The sequence below is a fragment of the Pangasianodon hypophthalmus genome, chromosome 10 (genome assembly GCF_027358585.1).
Source record: "Pangasianodon hypophthalmus isolate fPanHyp1 chromosome 10, fPanHyp1.pri, whole genome shotgun sequence".
NCBI classification, from domain to species: domain Eukaryota; kingdom Metazoa; phylum Chordata; class Actinopteri; order Siluriformes; family Pangasiidae; genus Pangasianodon; species Pangasianodon hypophthalmus.
In genome coordinates this window covers 3,259,425-3,285,500 of record NC_069719.1, presented here as the reverse complement: position 1 = coordinate 3,285,500, position 26,076 = coordinate 3,259,425, and the positions used below count along the sequence as shown (strand labels likewise).

General features: G+C 38.3%; 1 long non-coding RNA gene across 1 annotated transcript; it reads left to right on the top strand.

The window, feature by feature from the left end:
- The first annotated feature begins 243 nt into the window (after positions 1-243).
- LOC128319148 (uncharacterized) lies at positions 244-18,149 on the top strand. The gene is made up of 3 exons (XR_008302558.1): positions 244-411; positions 16,413-16,467; positions 17,814-18,149. It is a non-coding gene; the product is annotated as an uncharacterized LOC128319148 (long non-coding RNA).
- Positions 18,150-26,076: the final 7,927 nt, after the last annotated feature.

Genomic DNA, 26,076 nt, shown 5'->3' with positions numbered 1-26,076 from the left:
GAGAATCCTTCAGTTATAGTACTAACGAAAAGGAAACTTGAGGACTAAATATATACGATTTGTTTTGTATTTATTCATATTCATTCATATTTCTAGACTTATATTTATTAATATTCTTTATTGTCGTTACAGCTTCCAGTATAAAGTTTGTGCGAATCCTAGATCAGGAAGGCGGGGTTTGCAGAAATACGGATGGGGAGGGGGGAGTTTGTGGGGGAGTTTTGACAGCGAAGGTTGCTCAGCATCAGGACCAGTGCGCGCGCACCTCAGCATCTACCGAGCACGCGCACGGGGACGCGCGCCCGCGTGCACGCAAGCTGTGCAAACTTCCCCACGTCTTCAGCATGTGAAAAAAAGGGGGAAGCCACGGGAAAATATACTGGATCGCCTATAATGTCAGCGTTGAAAAAGGTTGGTGTGCAGCTTGCATTTGTCACTCACTCCACACACACACACACACACACACACAAGCGCGCTGCAGCAGTTTATGCATGTGCACATACAGTTTGGATGCATGAGGATTAAATTTAGGAAAATAAAAAAAACTGCTGCGTTTTTAAATTGTGCATAAAACAGGAAGGGGAAAGCTTATAATGTTAGGATAAAGTAGTTTATTGTAGATCACTAAGCATAATATAACTTACACTTTTTGGATAATAATAATAGATATTGTAAAAGTGGATATGTAATTCTGCAGAAGTTTGCACCAAAGTTGAGCTAACTCTCATTTCAGTCTCATTAGGCTTCATCAGAGTGCTTCACTGAGACACAACCCTGTACATTTCTTGTATTATGCATGCAGGTTTGGTTCAGAAATGGTTTAAATGAATTGTGCATTGAATATTGAATCAGTCGATGACCTCTAAATATTGTCCTATAACTGATACGGATCCGATACTGACGTTTGCAAGACTCTGTTGCCAAGGTATGCAAAATATGAATGGTGTGATGATGTGCTTTAAGACAGGTTGCGTCCTGTGCAAGATTTACGTACATTCATGGTATAAAAGATATCAGTGGAATAAAATCCAGTCTAATGCAGATCCAGTGTACAAAATTGAAAAGTGGATAACAGCATGGCATTTCAAATAAAAGGAAGAAGGAAAAAGATGTTTCCTCTGCAGGGGTTCAGAGCGGCGCTCGCTGGACTCGGTCCCACTGAACCGCTTCAGTGCCTGGACGATGATGGACAGATAGAGAGCGAGCGAGAGAGAGAGAGAGAGAGAGAGAGGGAGAGAGAGAAGAAAGGAAGGAAAGGAGATGGAGTAGTCTGGTTTTTTTGTGTGCGAGATGCAGAATAGTGCGTGCACATGGAAGAGATGAGGATGAGGGATGAAGAGAGATGAATGAGCGAGGACAAGAAAGATGAGAGAACGGGAAAAAACCGGCCTCTAAAATGCGAGAGAGAGAGAGAGAGAGAGAGAGAGAGTGAGATCACAGCATGACCTAGCCTGAACTGCTTCCTAAAAACAATCTGAGGAAGAACGTGTAAACAGGTTACATAATCCAGTCCACAAATCACACTAGCAGTGTAACGACAAGTGTAACACATCATTCACAGAGCAAGAAGGAAGATCAGGAAGATGTAGCGGACATGTCGACTTGCAGCATCTACGAGCTAAAGTGCAGCATCAGCTATTATGCAGCTGCTAAACACAGTTTGTATACTTCTGTATAGTTAGTATGTGTTGAGGAAGCATCAGTTAGTGTGCAGGAATACTTATTCGTACTGCATAGTAAATATACAGTGTACACACAAGTACGTATACACAATTATGAAGAAATAACTATGGAAAGCATATGTAGTAGCTGATTCACTGATATATACGTACTACATATACTGAACACATACGGAGTATGCATACTCTGCTGTGTACAATTAGTACTTAATATGCTGAGACTCATGATAGTAAAAGCACAATAGAAATGAAATTTAACTGAAATGTATACATTTGCTCATTTATTTATTTAATTCAATCACCAATAATTTAAATTATCGTCTAATTTCCATTGCAGTCGTACAAACGGTGTATTGGACAGAATACACAGAGTACTCGTTATTCGTCCTTCATTTATTCATTCATTCACTAGGAAATAAATAAACAGATTTTAAAACGTGCTGTTTAACAAATAAAAATGTATAATTGTTGATATGGTGCAGCTTTCTAACACTTATGGAAGGAGCCTCCAGTGTCAGTGCTTTATAACAGTCAGAGGTAAAGCTGTAACTGATGCCGCATTTGACTAAACGTCGTAACTTGGAATTCCTACTCGAACACTCGGGACAGTCTCGTCAACCACGAGTTCAGCAAGTAACGTCAAATCAAAATGGCTGCTCACAGCATCAGCAGTAAACAAAGTAGCACTTTTTACCTTTAAATGAGTTATTCTGTATATACAAGTATCTGCTTTAGGTCAATCAACATACAGACATGATCACTTGTTATATCCAGACAGTCCACTGTTTTGTTTTGTGGAGGAAATTATTCATCACTTATCACAGTTAGTTGGCTAGCTTGTACCTAACAAAGGACAAACATGGGGGTGTATGTGGTTTTTTTTTTCTATGCGCATGAAAGTCAGAAATGCTGTAATTCCAAGCTCTGACTTCCCACCTTCTAAGGTACGTGGAATGTAGCATAAGTCTTGCTCTTTACAATTTCTCTTTAACGTGATAAGTTAAGGTTTTTTTTTTTTTGCCTTATTAACTCCAAAATAGAGAAAGTAGAGAGACTGGATACAGTAGATATGAATAATTATTCAGTGCACACTAGTTAATTAGACAGTAAAACTTCAAAATGATGAGTATTGCCTTTGTATGAATTGCTCGTTATTTGTATAAGAACACACACTACTAACATGCTGCAGCTTGTATAAAGAACTATGCAGTGTATACTAGCTGTTTTTTATGCAAACTAAGTAGACATTAAGTACATGCAGTTCCAAATTTATAATTATGTATGTAGTGCACAGAGGGGACATTTGCCTAAGGATATGGGACGTTCAACACACCATAATACACACATTACACATTTACACATACACATCAGTGCAGAAACACAACATCGCATGCCCGTTATCCTGGACATGATGGATCCCCCTGTATGAAAGAAGCGTGCTGGTCCAGTTCTGGACTGTTGCTCTGACACAGAGTGTCCTCTATGGAAAATTGTGTGTGTGCATGTGTGTGTGAGAAAGACAGAGAGAGAGAAAGAGAGAGAAAGATTGACAGACAGACAGAGAGAGAGAGAGAGGCTGGGAAGTGTCCTTCCATTTAAAATGCAGACATGTGAGAACGACCACCGCAGCGTCCACCGCAATGCTCTCACAAGTCCACCGAATGGACGAATGAACAAAGGCAAGGCGTATGATAGTGTGTGTGTGTGTGTGTGTGTGTGAGCGAATACACATATTTATCACTTTGTGAAGACCAGAAAGGACCAAAATGTCCTCACAATGATAGCACAATGTCAAATGTCCTCACATGAAATAAGACAAAATGTTTCTTCTGGTTTCTGAAGATAAGGATAAGGACAGGGTTAGATGTCAGCATAGTGTTAATTAGATACTGTAATCACTATGTCAATAATAGGTCCTCAGAAAGTGTGTGTGTGTGTGTGTGTGTGTGTGTGTGTGAGAGAGAGAGTGTGTGTGTGAGAGAGAGAGAGAGAGAGAGAGAGGGGCTGTGAAGTGTTCTTCTTATTTATAATGCAGGCGTGTGAAAGTGCTCTCTCTGAGCCGCTCTACAGGTCCACAGAATGGATGAATGAACAAAGCCAAGGTGTGTGATTTTGTGTGTGTGTGTGTGTGTGTATTCAAGCATCTAACTGGAGCCAAGCGGAGTAGCAGAGAATGTAAGGATGATTCAGAAAGGTGTGTGTGTGTGTGTGTGTGTGAGGAGTAGGTGAACTCACCAGCCAGACATCTACATACTGTAATAATAGAGTTTAGGTAAAGCAATAAGCTGAAATCATTAAAAAGACCTTTAACATGACCTTTCAACTCCTCATTTTTAGCACGGATCATTTGTTATGCTACCTCCACTGATTAATTCATCTAACAGACTGAACCTGAAGCACTTTACAATAACCTTAATATCTAAAAGACCAAGCCGAGATGATGGGATTAAAGTCAGACCTCGACGTGTTGAAGTGTTATTCATCACTAGACTGATATCTTTGGTCTGGCCCACTTGTTGGACTGAGTGTAATGAGGCCCGTTACCTGAAATGACTTTAACACCTCTGATCTAAGATGTTGGGGAGCTTAGACTACGATTAATAATAATGAATTCTATTAATTAAATAATACTAATAATAATAATAATAATAATAATAATGATCAGTAAATGTATTTAAGTTTAATTCAGTTACTATTATGCGTTTAAATTATCCGATTAATTACCGTGACTACGGAGCAGTCATATTGTAACTCAGACAGAAATACGTTTGAAGGAATTTTGGCTTGAATGTACAGGGTGTAAGAAAAGCTCTTCCTTTGATTAAATGTAATGAAATGATGAAATACAAGAACAATTTTGTTCCCATTTGCTGAATAAATGTGATAAATCATTATGAGTCCAATGCTGAACGTAAAAGTACGGTTTTTCACTGATACTGATCATTTTAAGAAGCTAAAGTTTCTGTTTTTGTATCAACCAATACTGTTCTGAATGGTCAGAAATTACAACCACAGTGATAGTTATAGTTAAACAAATCTTTACTGATAGTCATCACATGCTACGTACCAAGCACACAAGCACACAACTCTTTATTTATATGCCACTTTACACTTCGAAATTCACTCACAAAGTGATTCACAAGGCAATAAAATCCAACACAATGCTAACATGATGCAGCAATGCTGACAATTTCACAGAACTTATTAATATCAGCCAGAATATCAGTATATAAGCTGTTGGTTATGATGAATAGACAAGAGGAGACACTAAGCAGGTAATTACAACAATCTAGCGAAAAGGAAAAATTAGAACAGAGAGAGAGCTGTTTGTCAGAATTGGCTGGAGTTTTGCAATGTTCCTGAGGTAGTACTAACACCTGATGCAGCATCTTCCAGAACTATTGGCACCCTCAGTGAGATGAGCAGAGCAGTGTATAAATGGCTTTGATAAAAAAATATCTAGCATCTACAGACATACAGTCCTTTTGAGGTGAAATAAAAAAAGCAATAAGTACTGTGCTGCACAAACCCTCATACTTCTACAAATAAAACTCTGCTCAGTGGAGTGTTTGTGTCACATTTGTGCATGTATACACGCCTGCTAAGAATTTTTCTTTTTCCCATGACCATGGTTGAAGTAAGGAATAAAACACAACAGGATGATGTGATGAAACCTGTGACTTGCAGCTGCACTAATATCAGATTTCTATTACTGCTGCCATAGAAAAGTAATCAACGCCTTTTGACCAATCAGAATGGAGAATGCACCAGGGCTGTGATATATGAAGCAATAACCAATCAGCTTCTTAGTTTTTCCACAGTATAATCCATAATCCATAATGTTCTTTTTAAATGGCCTACAATTTAAATTGTCTATTGACTCATGAATCCAATTTTATTTGTATTCATTTTAGATCCAGTTTTTACCATTTATAAAGTAGATGTCTATTGCAACCCTAAGCACATGCAACATTCAGAGCCTCCTGGAGGCTTGATGGCCTAAATCAGACATGTTAAGTAAAACGACAGTGAACACACGTCTGGACCGCACTGTACTTATTTCACAAAACCTGAAATCTTCAGAAAGTTCTCTGCTTTTTATCCACAGGAAGTCTCATTACTCCTCTAAATGGCTAAATGGGATAATGATTTGGGACAAGGCCATTAATGACTATATGCTAAACGAGGATGCACTTAGTGAAGAGCTTTTAGAAAGTTTCTCACTTCAACAATCTACCTGCGTCTCATACAAAATTGTAGTAACACCACACACACACACACACACACACACACACACACACACACACACACACAAAGCTTTTTTGATGTGCTTTTCAAGCCTGATCAAGGCAGCAACAGTGTGTTCAATTAAGTGCTCTGTTTAAGGAGGATAAACCAAAAGGCTTCTGTGGAAATTGTGTGTTTGTGCGTGTGTGTGTGTGTTTGAGAGAGAAAGAGAGAGAGAGGGACTGTAAGAGAAAATGAGTGAGCAGGAGAGAAATAAAAGAAGAAACGTGAATAAAGGAAAAGGTTTTATACTTATAGAGGGGAGAGACATGGGGAGAAGAAAATGAGTCTGAATGGCAAAAACAGACGTTCGAGACTCAAACAACTTGTTCAGGACTTCATATAATTCAATTTTCTCTGCAGTTTATTTTGTTTGTTATTTATTTTTTTTCCTGACTGGATTTATTCTGTGTCCTATTTTTGTTTATTTTCCTCTATGTTCCCTTGAATGCTGTAACAAGGTAATTTCCTTTGGGCTGTCACTTTGTGTGTGTGTTGTTCACATACACACCTGCATGTGTACGTCTAGGGATTTAAAAGTCATATCCACTAGATGGCGCGTCAGAAGGAAAACATCTCCGTGCTGTCGCATCACGCTATATCGCCCCCGCTGTATAGGCTGCTACTGCACCATGTGCACACAAGCATAAACGCAAGTATAAACCTGGCTTTAAAGCGTTAATAACATCTGTCTCTCTGTCCATCCATCACACATACACTATATACCTTTACTCTTCTGGCTGATGCTTTTATCCAAAGCAACGATCCATCCATCCATCCATCGCTCCATCCATCCATGCCTCCATCCATCTGTCTGTTCATCTGTCCATCTCACTATCCATCCATCTGTCCATCCATACATCCAGCCAGCTGTCCATCCATCTGTCAATCCATCAAATCAACTCTGCACTCATCTGTCAGTCTATCCATTCATCCATTGTTCAGCCATCCATCCATCTGTCCATCCAGCTGTAAGTCTGTCATTTACAACAGCTATCCTTTTAGTCATCCTTCAGCCTGTTTCATTCATTCAACCATCCATCCATCCATCTGTTCACTGTTCCTCTGTCTATCTATCCATCCATCCATCCAGCCAGGTCATACATCCTTCTGCCATCCATCCGTTCATCCATCAATCCATCCAATACAGGCAACAGTGTTGAATCAAGCAGTGTTTTTTTTTTTTTTTTTTGCCATCAATGCATCATGTTTATTGACATCTAGTCAAGGTGTATTACAGAAACAGGTTCAGATCTCTCATCCGTTTAGCTCCTGTGGTTTAAACCTGACTGCTCTGTGAGAAAAACACACCCCATCTATACCAACCTATATTCAGAAATCATTTATAAAGGCTTGGAAAACCATTCCGGCAGCACACCTGCTGAACCTGCGTGTAAGGATGCCTCATATGTCCGACTTGTCTTTAAAGATAAAACAGAATTAATGTAGAATTAAAAGTAACAATAAATGACACATCAGATAGTTGCACGCTGTTGCTGTAGATATTTACATGCACATGTCTGATTAAAGCTCTTACAAAATTTCAAGTAATACAATAAAGACCCATGCGCCATGACCAATTATTTTAAGTGCTAATTTGATATATTGTCTTTTTCTACATCTGCATGTGTGTAAACCAAACTGGACAAACATGCATGAAATGCCACCTACTTCATTCATGGTGACAAAAGGTTTTTTTTTTTTGTAAAACAGCGCTCAAATACATATTTAGCAATAATAGTCACATGTAAAAAATGTGGCAAGAAATGTGAATTTCAGTGAAAATGTTTAAGAAAATTGTAATTTCAGTGTAAAACTATACTCAAATAAATTTTTGGTGATCGACTGCTTTTGACTTTAAAATTAAATAATTTTAAAATAAAATTATTAGATAAAATTAAATAAACACAGTAATCTTTATCCAAAATGTAGTTACAGTGTACAAACTGAACATTTAAATCGTCGCACACTCACCTCAAAAAACATTGTTTGGTCCAATAAAACACTTGGTGTCATGCTGTAACAGGAAAATAATCAAACCCTTAGTTACTGAAATAAACTTACAGAAAAGCTTCACCATATATATGATTATATATAATTTTTTTTTACAAGTCCCTGTGTAAAGATATACTATACTATATAGAACGATAACTTATTCGAACGAGTGTATTAATATAAACCTGTGATTTGCAGCTGCACTACTGACAGAAAACTGATCAACACCTTCTGACCAATCAGAATTGAGAATTCATTAGTGCTGTGGTAAAAATGTTCATGAACTTTCTTAAACATTGGTGTAAATTGTGTAAATTTTATTTTGCCTTTACGGCTGGAACAGAAGGGATGGTATTCACACTGTCTGCCTTTGTGGAAGATTTTGTTCTCCTGCATTGTTTCGGCTCATTTAATCTGTTCGGCGGTCTCTCGCTATCAGTAGCTGTTTAATTTAGTGGCCTCTCACAGCGAGATTGTGTGGCATGAGAGAAGAGGAGCTCTTCAGCTTCATTAACCCTTATGTTCTGTTCCAATCCAAATGACCATTTGAAGTTTTTTCGACCAAAAGTGAAATAAAGCTTGAACGACCTTTTCCTACATGAAACTGTATGTGCCTGGATCTTAATCAGTGCCGTAATGAAGAGGAAAACCTATTTCAGGATCATTCTGACCTTGAAAGTGTAAATCAAAGTGTTAAAAATGAAAGGCATTTATAAATCTGACAAACAAATCAGTGCTAATAGTAATTAAGATTAAATACGCTGGATATTTTAAAAATATTGGTTTCAGTAGAACATTTCTTGCTAATGTATCAGAAAAGTATATTTCAATGTATTTTATTGCAGAAACAGTAGATATACTGGTCAGATCCTATGCACCAAACCCTTCCCCTTGGATATTAGCAGAGAGGTGGATCAAAAAAAGGGTAATTATAACATGTCATGTTTGTTTTACACCCATTGGGACTTCAGGAGCTAGTGTTATACTGCAGTGCACTACTGCAGAGTAACTCCTTTGTCAGCGCTTAAGAAAAGGTCCCATACGTCACGACGTATTGGCAAATATTTATGAGCCATTTATGAAAACGCGTTAACCTCATTTGTATGTGTCTGCACGTTTCATATGGGCAATGCATCATCTGAACATGGTGTAAATATTAATGCGGCGTACGCGTCAACATTTCTCTTTTAAGAAAAAGAAGGTCTGAATTTTGTCACAAGTTTTAGGAATTTTGTTTTATGGCTGTGCTTAATTCTTTGTAACTTGGCAATATGGTTTGTCTTATAAAGCTACATTGGAGTTCTTCATACCACAGCACTGTTCAATTACGGATTCTGATTAACTGATTAGGTGTTGATTAATTTTCTGACAGTAGTGCAGCTGCAAATCAGAAGGGTTTATATTAATGCGCAAGTTCTAATATCTTATCATTTCTAAAGAAACAGCTCTTTCACAGGGGCTTTTAATCTACACCTAGTGATACGTTTATTTAAAAATATGTAGCAAAAAGACGTATAATCGTTGATATGGTGAAGTGTTCTGTGAGGAGATGTTTATTTGACATTTATAGAAGGAGTCTCCAGTGTCAGAGTTTGTAGACTATCCAGCGTTTTTTAGTTCCAGTTAGAAATGAGAGTAGCTACAGTACATATATATATATATATATATATATATATATATATATATATATATATATATATATATATATATATATATATATATATATATAGCTGCTAAAGTTATACGCAAATAAACAAATAGTTATACACAAATAAATAAATAAATAACACACTAATCAGTGTGAAAATTGGTTGATTGATTTATATGTTACATGCTTGGCTTTGTACTAGCTTCGTTAGCAGATTAGCCAAGAAAGCTAACTGTACTCACTACATACATTCACCAGACACACAAATGATCTCTACTACTTCCTTCCTAGAGTTTAACTCTCATGTGCTAAAAACTATTATCGCAGGGGCTCCCAAACGTTTTTGGCAAATGACCCCAAATGGACATTATGAATTTTACGTGACCTCAAGCCTTGACCACCGTACTTTACTTTTTAAATTCCAGATTTATAATATAGGTCTACTGTAGCATTTAAACATTTTATTATGTCAGTATCACACGTAGCCTATGGATAAAATAAGTAACTAAAAATCCAAAGGAATAATCCTTGCACTGCTTTACCAGTCTAATGGAACGAGTGAACTTACATTCACAGTCTTGACACAGCTTTTCAAAAAGTCAGGAAGTGTGTTTGAAAGGGCACATCTCTTTGTGTGCAGAAGCAGTGGCTGCACCAGCGACATTATTCACATACTCACTGTGTATCTTATATACATCCGGAGGAATATAAAGCCACATCACACAGGATAGTGAAAAAGCGAAAATGGCACGTACATTCTTCATTTAAATGTGGCTTCATTGAATGCAGCTCCCAGTAACTTTCAAAATATTTGTAAAAGAAAGGAATCAAACAATAGAAGAGATTGTGAGTTTCTCTTGTGATCCCATTTGTAAATCAAGCGACCTCAATTGAGGTCACGACCCCTAGTTTGGGAATGCCTGTATTATCACATGACATGCCCCATGAGTAATTCTGTCAATTGTATCAATTTTTAATTATGAGGTTACAGTGTGTAGGAATATTAATTGTTTTAATTAGATTAGTTTTTGCTTGTAAAACTTAATGTACCACTGAAATTTCCGTCACAATCTCAAGAACCACCAGAGCCACCACGAACCCAAAGGTTGAGAAGTCCTGTTCTAGCGCATTCTTTTGTATTACACTACATTGTGTCACATTGAAACAGCTCTAAAACATATTGTATTAAATTACTGGATGGTTTAAATATGATTGACAATCTAATATATGAAAGTTTTGATTGATATCAGACTTTAGTGATACAGAGATGCCAGTGTAGTCAGGAATGTAGCCTGAATCAGCGTAGTCATATCATAAATATTGACTCGATACAAAATGTTCATTCCTTGTCCTTCATCCCTGCTTGCCATGAATATCCTTTTCATGTCTACTTGAGCATGCAGCAAAAACAAGCACTGTCCCTTCAGTTTTGAATTGCACAATGTGTACACTTTAACTGGAGGTCAGTTGCTTATATTGTTACCTTTTGTAAGTGTGTCGGACCTTTGGAGTGGGTTACTGATTCGCCATGATCCATGGAGATGGAGGCTTTGGGTTCTAGATGATTCTTTTGCCATTGCACAAATTGTTTGTGTTTTTCCACAGTGCCGTTTGGACAGGTGGAGTTTGGAGGCACTCTTGCGTGAAATTACTCTATGGTCTGTCTCTATTCCTCGCTAACTCATTCTCTTTTTTCTTGTTCTCTGTCCACCGGGGCTCGGACTGCGGGTTTTCAGGCTTCCGCAGTCGGATTAGCATTCTAAGGCTGTCCTGAAGTTTTGGCGGAGGAGACAGTTTGAGAATTTTTTTGTTTCTTAAGCGGTCCGAGCCTCTAAAGTGCAGCTCAGAGATCGATTCTGCTCGGGTGGCATTCGTTTCGCTCCACTTTGTGTTACCTGTGTTTAAGAATTAAAAGTGATTTAATGGCGATTGCAAACAATTGCAAATTTGTAAGAAGAGTTAGAAATGATTAAAGTCAGGGTGATCTTTTTTTTAAAGACTTCATTTGTCCAACACTGAGTTAGTCTCTCGTTCAGTTGAACTACTATAGTTATTTGTCTGTCTAACGCTCAAATGTGCATATGAATTAAAATCAAGTGCAATTATGTACACTGGTCAGCCATAACATTAAAATCACCTGCCTAATATTGTGTAGGTCCCTTTTGTGCCACCAAAACAGCTCTTACCCGTTGAGGCATGGACTCCACAAGACCTCTGAAGATGTGCTGTGGTATCTGGCACAAAGACACTAGCAGCAGATCCTTTAAGTCCTGTAAGTTGCGAGGTGAGGCCTCCATGAATCTGACTTGTTTGTCCAGCACGTCCCACAGATGCTTGATTGAAGTGAGATCTGGGGAATTTGGAAGCCAAGCCAACACCTTGAACTCTTTGTCATGTTCCTCAAACGCACCCGGCCGTCCACATGAAGTAAAAGAAAACGTGATTCATCAGACCAGGCCACCTTCTCCCATTGCTCCATGATCCAGGTCTGATGCTCACATGCCCATTGTAGGCGCTTTTGGTGGTGTACAGGGGCAGCGTGGGCACTTTGACTGGTCTGCGGCTATGCAGCCCCATACGCAGCAAGCTGAGATGCACTGTGTGTTCTGACACCTTTCTATACTGGGAAACACCCCACAAGAGCTGCTGTTTTGGAGATGCTCTGACCCAGTCGTCTAGCCATCACAATTTAGCTCTTGTCAAAGTCACTCAGATCCCTACACTTGCCCCTTTTTCCAAAATGTCAAGTTTGAGAACTGACTGTTCCCTTGCTGCCTAATGTATCCCATCTCTTGACAGGTGCCACTGTAGCGAGATAATATGTTATTGTGAAGACAATGTTATTCACTTCACCAGCCACTGGTTTTAATGTTACGGCTGATCAGTATATATAAGGTAATATATATAAGGTAATACGAATTGAAATTAATGAAGGATGGTTTTCGTAACTTTCATCTTTGAACAGTTAGCAAGTAGGCAGCGCCTTTGTATCTGTTAGAACCTGGTGAAGAGGGTGTGTCCTCTATACCTGTCAGAAGGAAGAACGCATGGCTTATGTACCTGTCAGAACCTGGTGAAGAATGATGTGGCCTCTGTACTGGTCCGAACCCGGTGAAGAATGACATGGCCTCTGTTCCTGTCAGAACCTGCTAAAGGAGGAGTGGCCTCTGTGTTTTTTAGGACTTGGTGAAGAAGTTGTGGCCTCTTTACCTGTCAGAACCTGGTGAAGAAGGTGCGGCATCTGTACCTGTCAGAACCTGGTGAAGGAGGTGTGGCCTCTGTATCTTTCAGAACCTGGTGAAGGAGGTGTGGCCTCTGTATCTTTCAGAACCTAGTGAAGGAGGTATGGCCTCTGTACTTGCCAGAATCATTTGAAGGAGTTGTGACCTCTGTATCTGTCAGAACTTGGTAAAGGAGGTGTCACCCCAGTACCTGTCAGAACCTGGTGAAGGGTTAGGGTTAGCACACATTTTGTTTCTAGCACACTTTTTATTTCTACGTCACTGCAGAAATTAAACTTCTGAAACTCAAATCCTAGTCTTTCATGCTTCATTTTATACAGCATGGTCTTATGACAAATCAGCTTGAATGAAAGTTATGGAAAGTTAAGATCAGTTTAATTTCGTTTCATAAATGTTTTTTTTTTTCTTCTGGGGAATTAATTGGAGTGTGCAGGCTGGTGTGAAAATTCTCACTGTAGCACATATTTGAGAGAATCAGAGCTGAAATCTATATTGCAAATTCTTGTTTGAACACATGGCACATCATGTTCCAAAACTGGAAAATGACCACACATCACCCACTGGTTTATCTGATGAGAATGGTGTATGTGGTTGTTGGTGTTTCCATATTGCGTATTCATCAAATTTGGATTTATGCGAATGACTTTAAAGTTAGGGTTATTTTTTTTTTTGGTAAATTACTTTCACACTTTATAATAACTACAAATTTAGCATGAGGTCAGGATCATTCATTAGCTAGTTAATGAGTTTAATAATAAATGACAGACAAGAAAAAACATTAAAATACAGAAGTATGTGTGTTTATCTGAACACATAATGGAAGAGGAATAATCGGGTGTAATAATTACTGAAGCCCGGCTGTCTGTCCTCTCAGTCCCTGTGAAATGCTAAGTCATTCTTTTTCCAATTTAGTTAAATTCCTCCGATTTTGTAATCTCTTCTTTTTAACTGACAAAATGGCATTCACCGCTTTGAAGTGTCACAAAGCTTTCTACAATCCTTGCTCTGAGAGACTGAGTAGAGTTGCCAAGTTCATGGCTTTCATGCCCAAGTGGGCACATCTGATGATAGAATTATAAAGTCGCGGGTTAAAAAGTGCTTTCAAAATTTTCCATGAAACCAGAAAGCTTTAATTGCAGACAGATGAAATGGAAAGATAACGTTTTATAAATATTGTTTCATATTGAACCATGTGTTGAATAACTCAGAAAGACAGGCATATGTGAGAGAAGGGAGGTGAAGTGAGTGACACTCTTATGTTTACATCCATGTCTGTTGTGTGTTTCATTTCACAGAAGTTCTCCAAATCCCCAGTAGGCTGAATGGTGGCTAATTATAGTTAGCTCAATCAGTGACAACGGCAGGTAAAATGTATAAATAGGTGCAAATAGAAATCTAAAAATATAGATTAAAATAGATAACAAGAGGGCAGTTTCATTCCAGTTTCATATTTTTCCCCTTTACATTTGAAAAAGTTTAATAAACTCAAACACAGAAGAACGTGGACACCAACGTCTGTATACGTGAGTGGACACCATAACAGGGATTCAGAAGTAAAGCCAAAATGTTTCTGACGCCCTCTAGTTTCACTTTTGTTGGCACCTTTATGAGCCGACATGAAAACCCCTTTAGACCTCTTTCACCGCAGATGGAGAGTAGATGTTGGGAGCTGAACCTCCTAAGGTTCAAACCCTAGAATCACCTGTGCTTTAGCCGTCCCTGTAGCGTGTTAAAGTGAAGAACACTGCTGTGTTGCCTCATCTGCCTCTAATTTTCAGCTGTATCTCATTTAGAAGGTGCAGCAGATGTTTTGTACATTATATTTTTCTTTTTCGTAGAGGAACAAGTGAATCTGTGCTTAGCAGAGCATTACAAATGGCTTTCTATCCACCAGTGTCCTCACTGTTGGGTGTTAATGTGAAATTATACAAGGGATTTACACACACACACACACACACAAGCACAGGGCCCTTATCCTTAGCTTTTCATTTCTTAATGTTCTGTCTTATCATTCTCACTCTTGTCTCCTTTCTCAGCCTGAGCCAGCTCTCGACTCTGTGTAAGCACTAATGATTGCTTATCGGATTATTGCTGAGTTTGATCATTGCGATACACACACATCACTGTATTTCATTGTGCTGCTCTGTGATTTAGGGGTGTATTTCTCTTCAGGTAATTTAATACAAGAGGTAATTTAATCTGTAATAGATTGTCAACAATCCACTGTATGAAAAATACATTAAAAACAGCCAATACAGTGATGAACAGATCAGTAGCTCATGTCCGTAGGACAAAAAGATTACATGTCTGGGCTATTAGTTTTTATTTCGTAGTTGGTAGGTGGACAGGGAGGGCCACCAGTTTTTCCTACTCTCTATTGTGAAGCAATTATTTGTTATGCATATTTAAACGTGAGTTGGTTCATGTACATAGGCTTCATAGGCCATGCCTCCTTCACTGTGACTCACAGGTAAAGAGGCCACACCTCTTTTACTGTAACTGACAGATACAGAGGCCACACCTTTTTCGCTGTGACTCACAGCTACAGAGGCCACACCTCTTTCCGGTGACTGACATATACAGAGGCCACACCTCTTTTACTGTGACTCACTGGTACAGAGGCCGCACCTTTTTCACTGTGACTGACAGATACAAAGGCCACACCTCTTTTACTGTGACTCACAGGTACAGAGGCTACTCCTCTTTTACTGTGACTCACAGGTACAGAGGCCACACCTCTTTTATTGTGACTCACAGGTACAGAGGCCACACCTCTTTTACTGTGACTCACAGGTACAGAGGCCACACCTCTTTTACTGTGACTCACAGGTACAGAGGCCACACCTCTTTTACTGTGACTCACAGGTACAGAGGCCACACCTCTTTTACTGTGACTCACAGGTACAGAGGCCACACCTCTTTTACTGTGACTCACAGGTACAGAGGCTACTCCTCTTTTACTGTAACTGACAGGTACAGAGGCCACACCTCTTTCACTGGGAGAGACAGGATAAATGCTGCAGCTCCTTTAGTGGGATGGACAGGTACACAAGCCATGCTTTTTTCACTGATACTGAGAGCAGTAAAGGCCATGCCTCCTTCACTTGGACAGACAGACACAGAGGCCACGCCTCCTACCTGGGAGCCTCTTTGTGAATGACTCTGGTGTGCAATGATGTAATGGTTTAATGATTGTTGAAGGTAGTGTAGATGTATTGTGACAGTAATGTTCACTGAGTTTCTGTTAGAAAGTCGAGATCTGGTTGTACTCTGTTTCTTTGGCTCATCTCCCTCCACATAAAGGCAGTTTCACTATCAAGCTCCTCGCCCACGCAGCATCCGCACTATTTCACACATGGAGGCTGAGCGCACACACACACACACACACACACACAGGCAGAGTTTTGAAAAAAATACCTGGCAGAGATTTAATGTACTGAAACCTGCTCTCTAATTGGTGTTCATTTACAGTGCATTCATGCTTCTGTACTTCTCCACTTCTTTTTCTCTCTCTCTATCTTATTTTAACATCTCTCATGTCTCTCTTCTCCTCCTCAACAGGTGCTACCGAGCATACTGCAGAAGCATTGCTGTATCTTGCCAGATAGGAAGTCAGGTAAACGCAGATGCCTGTCACTCATACACACACACACACAAACACACACACCTGTCTGATCAAGCACCGGTCCCAAAACGCCACTCACACTCTGACATTGTGATGGTGTGCAGGTGACAGTGCCAGAGTGTTGGCATGGCGATGATGCTTTCTGAGGGAGGGAGAAATGACAGTACACAAACACATGGTTAAAGAAGAAGCATAAATGTACTGTAAATAAGTGTTTACATAGACACAGAGATGAATATCTCCCTGCAATCCATCCCTTAATCTAGGCTTGTGTAATATAACGATTTAATCATCTTTACACGTTATTACACTGCCACGATGTCCAGTGACGTTTACTCTGATTATATCACCAGTCTATCACCACGCCTTTACGCATTTTGCGTTGGAGTTCCGCAGTTTAACGTCAGGGTTCGCTAGTGTGAGTTATCACTCAAAAATATGTAAATAAAAGCTAGAAGCCCCGCCCCTTCTCCCCATCTCACTCGACTCTCTCAGCGTTCTCGCTTTCTGTCAAGGTCATTGATGATTTGCCAAGACCAAATTAGGTACAAAATCAGGGGAAAAAACTGAAATGGTGGAAATGCTGCATCTTTTTAGGTAATTGGTTCTATTAAAAATGATAAAATTGTGATTTTTAACTTTACCATCAATCATCCATGACCTCTTGATCATACCTGCATCTTTCATATCAATATGAGGACGATTTAACGAACTCGAGTGCAGTTATACTGAATATCAGCACAGTTATGATTGGGCCGTGGGTAATCACTACGTACGTAATCACAGCTGTGCTGACATTCAGTATAACCACATGATTGTGAGTGTATTTGTATTGCTTTTACACAACTGTTCTATAAACAAGAAATTAATATAGAGTTAGGGATATTTCAGACACAGTATGGACAAATGTTTTGTTTATTATTGCTCCGCTAATGGAAATAGATCCTGACAAAGCTGCATTTTTGTTGGCTAAAAAAAACGTAAATCCTCTCAGTCCCTGTGAAAAAAAATGTATCGTTTGCCATGTCCACTGATGATGTCACTAACTCTACTGTAGTAACTCTTTCGAAGCAGGAAGTGGAAGTTTATGTGGCAAACACAGACGAGCGGCGTGACACACACAGTGAAACGTCCCAGTGAGGTTATAGGAAATGTAAGCACTCTTGGGACGCCACACAACCAATCAGATTAGTGGACCGGAAGTAACTGCTGTATAAAACACATTATAGAGACTGTTCTCAGATCAGCATGACTAAGTGACCTGGACAGAGAGCAGCTGATTGACCGCAGGCCCGTGTGACCGTGTGTTTCTCACCTGCTTGTTGATGCTGTTGCAGGTCTGAAACGGTGGCTGATGAGGCTGAAGAGCAGAGAGATTTATTCAGGTACCTGCTCCACCCTTTCCCTGCTCCACCCTTTCCCTGCTCCACCCTTTCTCTTCTTTCTCTTACATTTCTGTCCAGCTCAAGTGTTTCAGAGCCTCAGCATAAACACACTTTACCTGATTTATGGCTCTGTCCTAAACACTGCATTTCAGGGCTATGTAGTGTCCCTACTAAATCAGCAGCCAATCAGTGTACATATATATATATATATATAATGTTTCTAACTTCTGTCTCTTGTGTTCTTTCGTATTTTTTTCTTTCTTTCTTTCTTTTAAGATTTTTTCTTTATTTTTCTTCTATCTGCATATCTTTTATTCTTTTTCCTTTGTTCTCTACTTCTCATTTTCTTCGTTTTTGTCTTTATGTTCTTTGTGTTTCTCTGTCTGCTTGTCATATTTTATTCTTTTTTATTTTTCTTTTATTCTATCATATTTTGCTGTTTTAGTTGTTTCCTTTCTTTCTGTTTTTCTTTCTTTCTTCCTTCCTTTCTCTTTCTGTATTTTTTTTCTGTTATTCCCTCTCTTTGTATCTCTATTTTCTTTTTCTTTCTTTCTTTCTTTCTTTCTTTCTTTTTTAGATTTTTCTCTTTTTCTTCAATCTTCATATATTTTATTCAGAAATTCCTTTTCCTTTATCCTTTCGTTTTGTTACAAAAGCACAAAGATAAATCATTCTCTTTTTCTTGTTGAAATGCAGAAACATAAGAATGTGTGGTTCTGTATTTAAGAAGTAGGCTGTAGTTACTTTAGTAGAAGTTTCACCCATTTCATAAATTTGGTCAAAAGTGAAAGCAGATGATGAAGATGCTCCAGCTCTGCAGTCATGAGGTTTATAATACACATGTTTTGGCTGATCTCTGATCAGTGCTTTAGTGCATTATGTATAGAGAAATCCACACACGTACACGTCTTTATCTCTTTTCCATGCTGAAATTGTTCACTTGTGCTTGTGAGTGTAATTAAAGGTATAACATGGCTGTCAGGAACCTTTTGTTCCAGTGTAATGTTTAAGAAGGCCCGTCTCTCATCTCAGGTAACCGCAGACCCTTGACATTAGTTAGAGGGTTTTAAATGCTGGGAAATTGGAAAGCTTGTCATCCTGCACATGGAGTTAGTCAGAGATGTAATTGCTTTCCTGAGAGGTTATGAATAATTCCTGACTGACACATAGTTAACTGTGGCTTCAGGAAATCTTATGCATGTACTCTACTCAGGTTTCCTTTCCTACTGATATAGTGTTTCTAACATGCTAATAACATGCAAATTAGCCATAACCAAAGCTAATTATCAGCCTAATGCTGTCATTTTATTTACTAAATCATCCATTAAACGTCAGAAAGCTAAAGTGCCGCTGCATCGCCCTCCTTAGGTAGAGATGAAGCGAGGGCTAAACCCCAGCACACCGCTATTAGTAGGTAGTCAAATGACATTGTGGGTAATGTAGGAAACCAAAATAAAAATTAACCTGTGATCTCCTTAGATGCCGTTAAAGATGATTTATTTATTATAAAGATGAATACACAACATGGAAACCAGCTAGCGATATGCTAAAAAGAGCATGATACGGGGTTGCTGCTTTCTTTGTTAGCAATGGACGTATTTTTAGATGAACTCCTATTTCTTGATTTTTTTCTGTGCTCTGTCACAATCTGTGCAGATGTTTGCATGTGGATGTTATTGCCAGGTATGTGAAAAACTTGATTACGGTTTTATCCACCTTGCCAAGATAAGCCTGAGTGCTAAAGCTACTTAGCTGAGATTAAGAGTGCAGAGTTGTTGGATTTGCAGAAATGCAGAAATTCCTGTTCATGACACAGTGTTCATGGTGGGGATTGTGCAGTAGAGCGTCTGGAGGAGTTGAGTCACAACAGAGTGAAGAAGTCTGAGTCCACCAGCAAGAACTATTTATATTCCCTTAGTAACAAAATATTATTTAAACTCCTGTCCAGTCTTACATTCCTCACTCTCAGCTCTACAGTACATACACTATCTATACACTATCTATAGACATCCTATACGGCTGCACTGGAGTATATTCCTCACTTCTATACTTCTATACTATACTATACTATACTATACTATATCTGTAGTATCTATACACATCCTATACGGCTGCATTGGAGTATATTCCTCACTTCTATACTATACTTTACTATACTATACTATACTATACTATACTATACTATACTATACTATACTATACCATATCTATAGTATCTATACACATCCTTTATGGCTGCACTGTAGTGTATTCCTCACTTCTATACTATGCTATACTATACTATATCTATAGTATCTATACACATCCTATATGGCTGCACTGTAGTGTATTCCTCACTTCTATACTATACTATACTATACTATACTATACACATCCTTTATGGCTGCACTGTAGTGTATTCCTCACTTCTATACTATACTATACTATACTATATCTATAGTATCTATACACATCCTTTATGGCTGCACTGTAGTGTATTCCTCGCTTCTATACTATACTATGCTATACTATACTATATCTATACTATATGGCTGCATTGTATATTCCTCACTTCTATACTATACTATACTATATCTATATCTATACCTATAGTATCTATACACTATACATACTTATAGTATCTATACACTATACATATATATATCCTATACAGCTGCATTGGAGTATATTCTTCACTTCTATACTATACTATACTATACTATACTATACTATACTTATAGTATCTATACACATCCTATACAGCTGCATTGGAGTATATTCTTCACTTCTATACTATACTATACTATACTATACTATACTATATCTATATCTATATCTATACCTATAGTATCTATACACATCCTATACAGCTGCATTGGAGTATATTCCTCACTTCTATACTATACTATACTATACTACACTATAATATACTATACTTATAGTATCTATACACATCCTATATGGCTGCACTGTAGTGTATTCCTCACTTTTATGCTATACTATACTATATCCCTACTATACTATACTTTGTCTCTACTATACTGTACTTCATCTCCGTTTTATTGTTCATACTGAATCAGCAGCCAGTTAAAGACATACAACTGCTTTCTTTCTTTCTTCCTCACTTTCTTTCTTTCTTTCTTACTTTATATATATCTGTTTAGTGTTCATATTGAATCAGCAGCCAGTTAAACACATAAAACTGATTTCTTTCTTTCTTTCTCATACTCCAGCAGTTAGAATAATAGTTACTAAAATTAGATTTATACAGATTTATACATACTGCTTCATTTCAGGATTAAACTATTGAAAATGCGTTAATATTCATATAATTTCCCCTGTGTTACATATACAATATCATCAGGTTTCACTTTGAGTGAGAAGACACTAGCTTGTTTTAAGTGTCCTGTCATGATGTATGTGCCTGTGATGTCCAGATCACCATAGCTCCAAAAGAAAAAGAGTCACAGTCACGATCAAATCAGCCTTCCTCTCTGAGGCAGAGAAGAACATCATGAATGAATCGCAGCCATTTTCTTTATCACGAAGAGGCTGCATTCACTGTTTCCTTCAGTCTGGTGTGTGTAATCAATCAGAGTTTGGCTCTATTCAGTGATCTTGCACTGTGTCTGACTTCATAGTGGACGGTTGGTTTATGAAGTGGAGTCAGAAATCAGGGAACAGCTTGCACCTGGGACCTTCAAAGTACATTCTGAGAACATAGCAATAATTAGGTTTTCTGAATGCAGACATTCAATGAAAAAACATTATTTAACGCTAACAGGAAACATAATAATATTGTTAGAAAGCTGCTGCTATTAGTAACAGCAAAAATGCAGTGTCATTTCACAAAAGCATGATTTTATACTTACAGACTAAAAGAACAGAATTTTCACAAATCAGAGGTGACCAAGTCTGTCTTTGCTGTGTGATTTTAAAATGCTTGCTAAACAAGTACTGGCATTTCTTTTAAAGAGATTTTTATTTATTGGGGATGTTTTCTAAAAAGATAAGAAGTTTCTTCTTAAAAAAATGAGTTAAAGAATAGATTTGGCCTACTTCTACTGGCGTATTTCTTTTATATTACTTTTATATTATTTTAATTGGTGTGTTTGTATCTTATTTTGTATCACCTTTTGTTTTTATTGCCTAATGTTTGGTTACCTTTTATTTCTGTTTTTTACTTCACGCTCTAAAGCACTGAGCTGCAATTTAAAATGTACGAGAGGAGCTCAATAAATCAAAGCCAGCTCTCTCAATGACATATTAAACACCACAATAATTTGAGAAAATGACAAGAGGATACATTATTAATAACGAGGCTGACATTAGCAGAGGTTAGGTCAAATAAAAGGTGATAAAACAGTAAAGCAGGCAAATAATTAAAAAAAGCTCAAATAAATCAGCTATAAAAATGTCTGGAGTGAAAGCAGAGCATTTTGCTACAACAAGAAAATAATGTCTATAAATGAAACTTGAACAAATAAGACAGAAGCGGGGGCAATAAATCTCACATAACACTAACACTTATGAAACTCATAACATAGAGGAAACTCAAATAAGAATTCCTCCAAGATGTGACTGTGGAAATGAGGAAATTGTGAAACGGTGCTGAAGTTTTAGAAGTTGTATGTAGTACTAGAGATATAAGTTTGGTGAGAGAGGCCATTAAAGCCTCTACAGACTATAGCTATGGATTGGCATTATGTAGGGCAGCATTTGCATAAGATCACATAATGTAGGATAAAGTCTTTTTCAAACCCAGGCTTGTTTTATAGCAACTGTATACCTCACTGAATGTCTTCCTGTCTCCGCCCCCAACAGGTCACCTGACCTCTGCTAATGTCAGCATTCTACATGTAATCTCTTATGACATTATTTGTCACTTGGTCTTTTTCTAATCTGTGACTCTGTGCCCACTGTATTCTTGTTGTTGGCTGACAAGAGGAGAACCTATTTCTCTGGTTTTCTGCTGTTGTAGCCCTGTTCTGAGATGCTTTTCTGCTCACCATGGTTGTAAAGAGTGGCTATTTGAATTACCATAGCCTTCTTGACAGCTCGAACCAGTCTTGCCATTCTCCTCTGACCTCTCTCATCAACAAACATTTCCACCTCTGGATGATTTTTGTTGTAAACTCTAGAGACTGTTGTGCGTGAAAATACCAGGAGATATTAGGTTTCGGAAATACTCAAACTGACACCAGTATCCATGCTACGGTCAAAGTCACTGAGGTGACTGAGAGTTGTTCTCCATTCTGATGCTTGATGTGAACATTAACTGAAGCACTTGACCTGTAACTGCATGATTTAATACATTATTATTATTATTATTATTATTATTATTACATGGCCACTCTCACTTACACTCGTTCACTCAGGCAGCACACACTTCCCTCTCTCCCCTTCGTATAGGAGACACTAAGACATTTTTCCCCACCTGACGCTCGTTTACACCATTTGTATCCCTTTTCCGGCATGAAACAGCACTGAGCGATTCCACTCCCACCTATAACCCGTCTCGACCTTTCCTCAGTGCTGATCATTTGATCGTTTGTTCCTGCAGCTCGGCTCTTGTCTTCCTGTACTTTGTTCACAGAGAGCTGTTGTGACAGTATGGGCATTTCTCCAAACGCAGCTTTATAAATATGCATGTGTAATTGTTATGCATTATGCCCAGTGAGCGATGCCTTGCCCTTGGTGGAGGATGTAGGAGAGTTGGCTCACTTGGCATTTGCTGAATGAGTCTGAGATGTAGAGAAAGAGGCAGATGAAGACTTACAAGTGTATAATCATTTAAATAAATTAAGTGGCTGTGAACTAAGGCTTATATTTCACTGATGCTGGAACCCCAGTATATTAATATCTTATAAACGAATAGCCAATTTCCCAAGCTTTTTGAAAATGGTTTTGAAAAAGCTTAAGTATAGTCTGTTGTAAGCTTAAGTATATTACTAGATATAATCATAATCTTTCAGTGTAGATTCATTTAGTTAGTATTCTGTGTAGTTATGGGTGGGTGATATGACAAAAATATCACATCACAATTGCTGACATTTCTATGATACACAATATGCATCAGGATATATAGGTTTGCTCACAAACTGCCAGGAAAACTGTAGTGTTGCATGAAAAAATTGCATTATATAATAATTAATTTGTTCATTATTAATAAAAAAGTTGGCATGCAATGGAGTTGGAGATGGATGTAATTGCAATTAGAAAGTTTATTAAAACTGGCAAACAAGTCCAAAAATTGAGCCAAACTCATTATCAGGTGCAGGCAGAAAGCCAGGAGATCAGCAAAGAGCAATACAGAGACAAAATCCAAATTCCAAAAACCAGGTAGCAAAGCGAGACCAAAAAACCAAGGTAGCGAACACATAAACAAAGGCTTGGTAAGTCAAGTAATGCAACACTGGTTTAGTGTCCAGTGGCATGATAATCAAGACAATTGGGGACCACCCTCTGTTGCAGTCCTCATCCGCCCTCCGTGCCGTTGTGAAAACAGTCATCCTCTGCCACTGTTCTAACTAGAGTACCCAAGGAGGACAAGCTAATCCTGCTCAGAGATTTTAATGCAATGGTGGGATGGAACTACAACCAGTGGAGAGGTACAATTGGCAAAGAAGGAGTTGGCAATGCAAACTCCAATGGCGTACTGCTGCTAAAACACATGTCACTTCATAAACACAGTTCCGTTCATCTGGAAGTAAAGTACGCTTTTGATTGCATGGCGTCGAAATCCTGTGTTGTCAGACATATAGCTGAATTGTCACTAATTTAGATTAGCTTTAATTACACCTAGGAGTGTGTGATTTTATGCTGAAAACCATTCGCGCCATGAAAAAAGGCTGATATAGCAAAGACTGGCGAGCTCTCTCTGCACGCTGAGCTCGGAAATCAGAGGAGAAGTACTGACCGTGGTTTCATTCTGTTACTATGGAGACAATGCGGGAAACGTCGGGATGGGTTAACCTGCGACTGGGCTCGCTGATGTTTAGTTTTCAGTCTTCAGCTGATCTGCCAGCAACATAGTACTATTAGAATATATCAAACACTCTGTTATATAATACTACATGGATTCTTGTCAAGATCTCATGGTTTTTAAACATAATGAAGCAGTCTGGTTTAGTATGACAAAACGATTTATTATACAGCTGGGATTCGGTTCCACTTATGATCAGAACGCTCCTGCTTTACGTAAACTGTTCTGTTGTAAAAGTTATTTTTGTATCCCTGGCCTAACTACACAACAATACCAGTTTTGTGTCCATTCTAGTAGAATCCAGTGCCTTTAGCTGCTGAGATGAAGACAAGCAAATCGGCAAAAATAACCAAAGTGTGTAACACAAATGATCTCAAACAGACCGAATCTGTCATGATGCTGTAAATATAGGTGTTGTGTGTGTGAAGAGCTGCAGGTATCCCAGAAAATGAGTCTGTTTCTGTGTGGTGGAGCTAGACTCCCAAAAAACCAGTCTGACTCTGTCTGATAAATGCTCATGCATTTGTGTGTGAGATTCTATTTTTAACCATTTAATTAGCATGTTAATATTTTAGCATTATGTGTCCATGATTCATATTTGGGTTCCTCGCCGTTCGCTTTTACTTTCTGCAGTAATCGGTAGAATCTTCTACTTCATTATGTGCTGTGCTGTTGTGGGAAAAATATCAACGATGACGTGGTGTGATAAAGCGGAGTTACTGTTACCACCCTCCAGTTGATTGTTTTCCTATAACAGCACCACCTGAAGTGTTTTAACCCTCTTATACAACAGCAGTTTGCTAACAATCACAGTTTTTTGTTTATTAAAGAACCATATCTATTTATAGTCACATTTAATGCTGTAGAACATCCATTAAACAAGTTAGTTCCTGTTCTCACTTACACTATAGCAGTTGTACGTAAACAGTTATTCCCTCACTAGACTCACTTGTTCTTAAAGTTTTTCTTTCACTTTTTCTTTTTTTTTTTGTTAATAAGCAAAAGCTTATCATGTTACAGAGAAATTGCAAAGTGTAAACAACTCTGTCCTGAAGGCTTACACATGTTACAAAACACTGACATTGGAGACTCCTTCCATAAATGCTAAATAAACTTTTCCTTACAGACAATTTCTCCATATCAGTGATTGTCGATCTATTTATGTGGAGCGTAAAGCGTACAAGTCCCTGTGTAAGTTGTTATTATAGAACTAATGCCCATGTTAGTGGATTTGATGATAGCTGGGTGTGG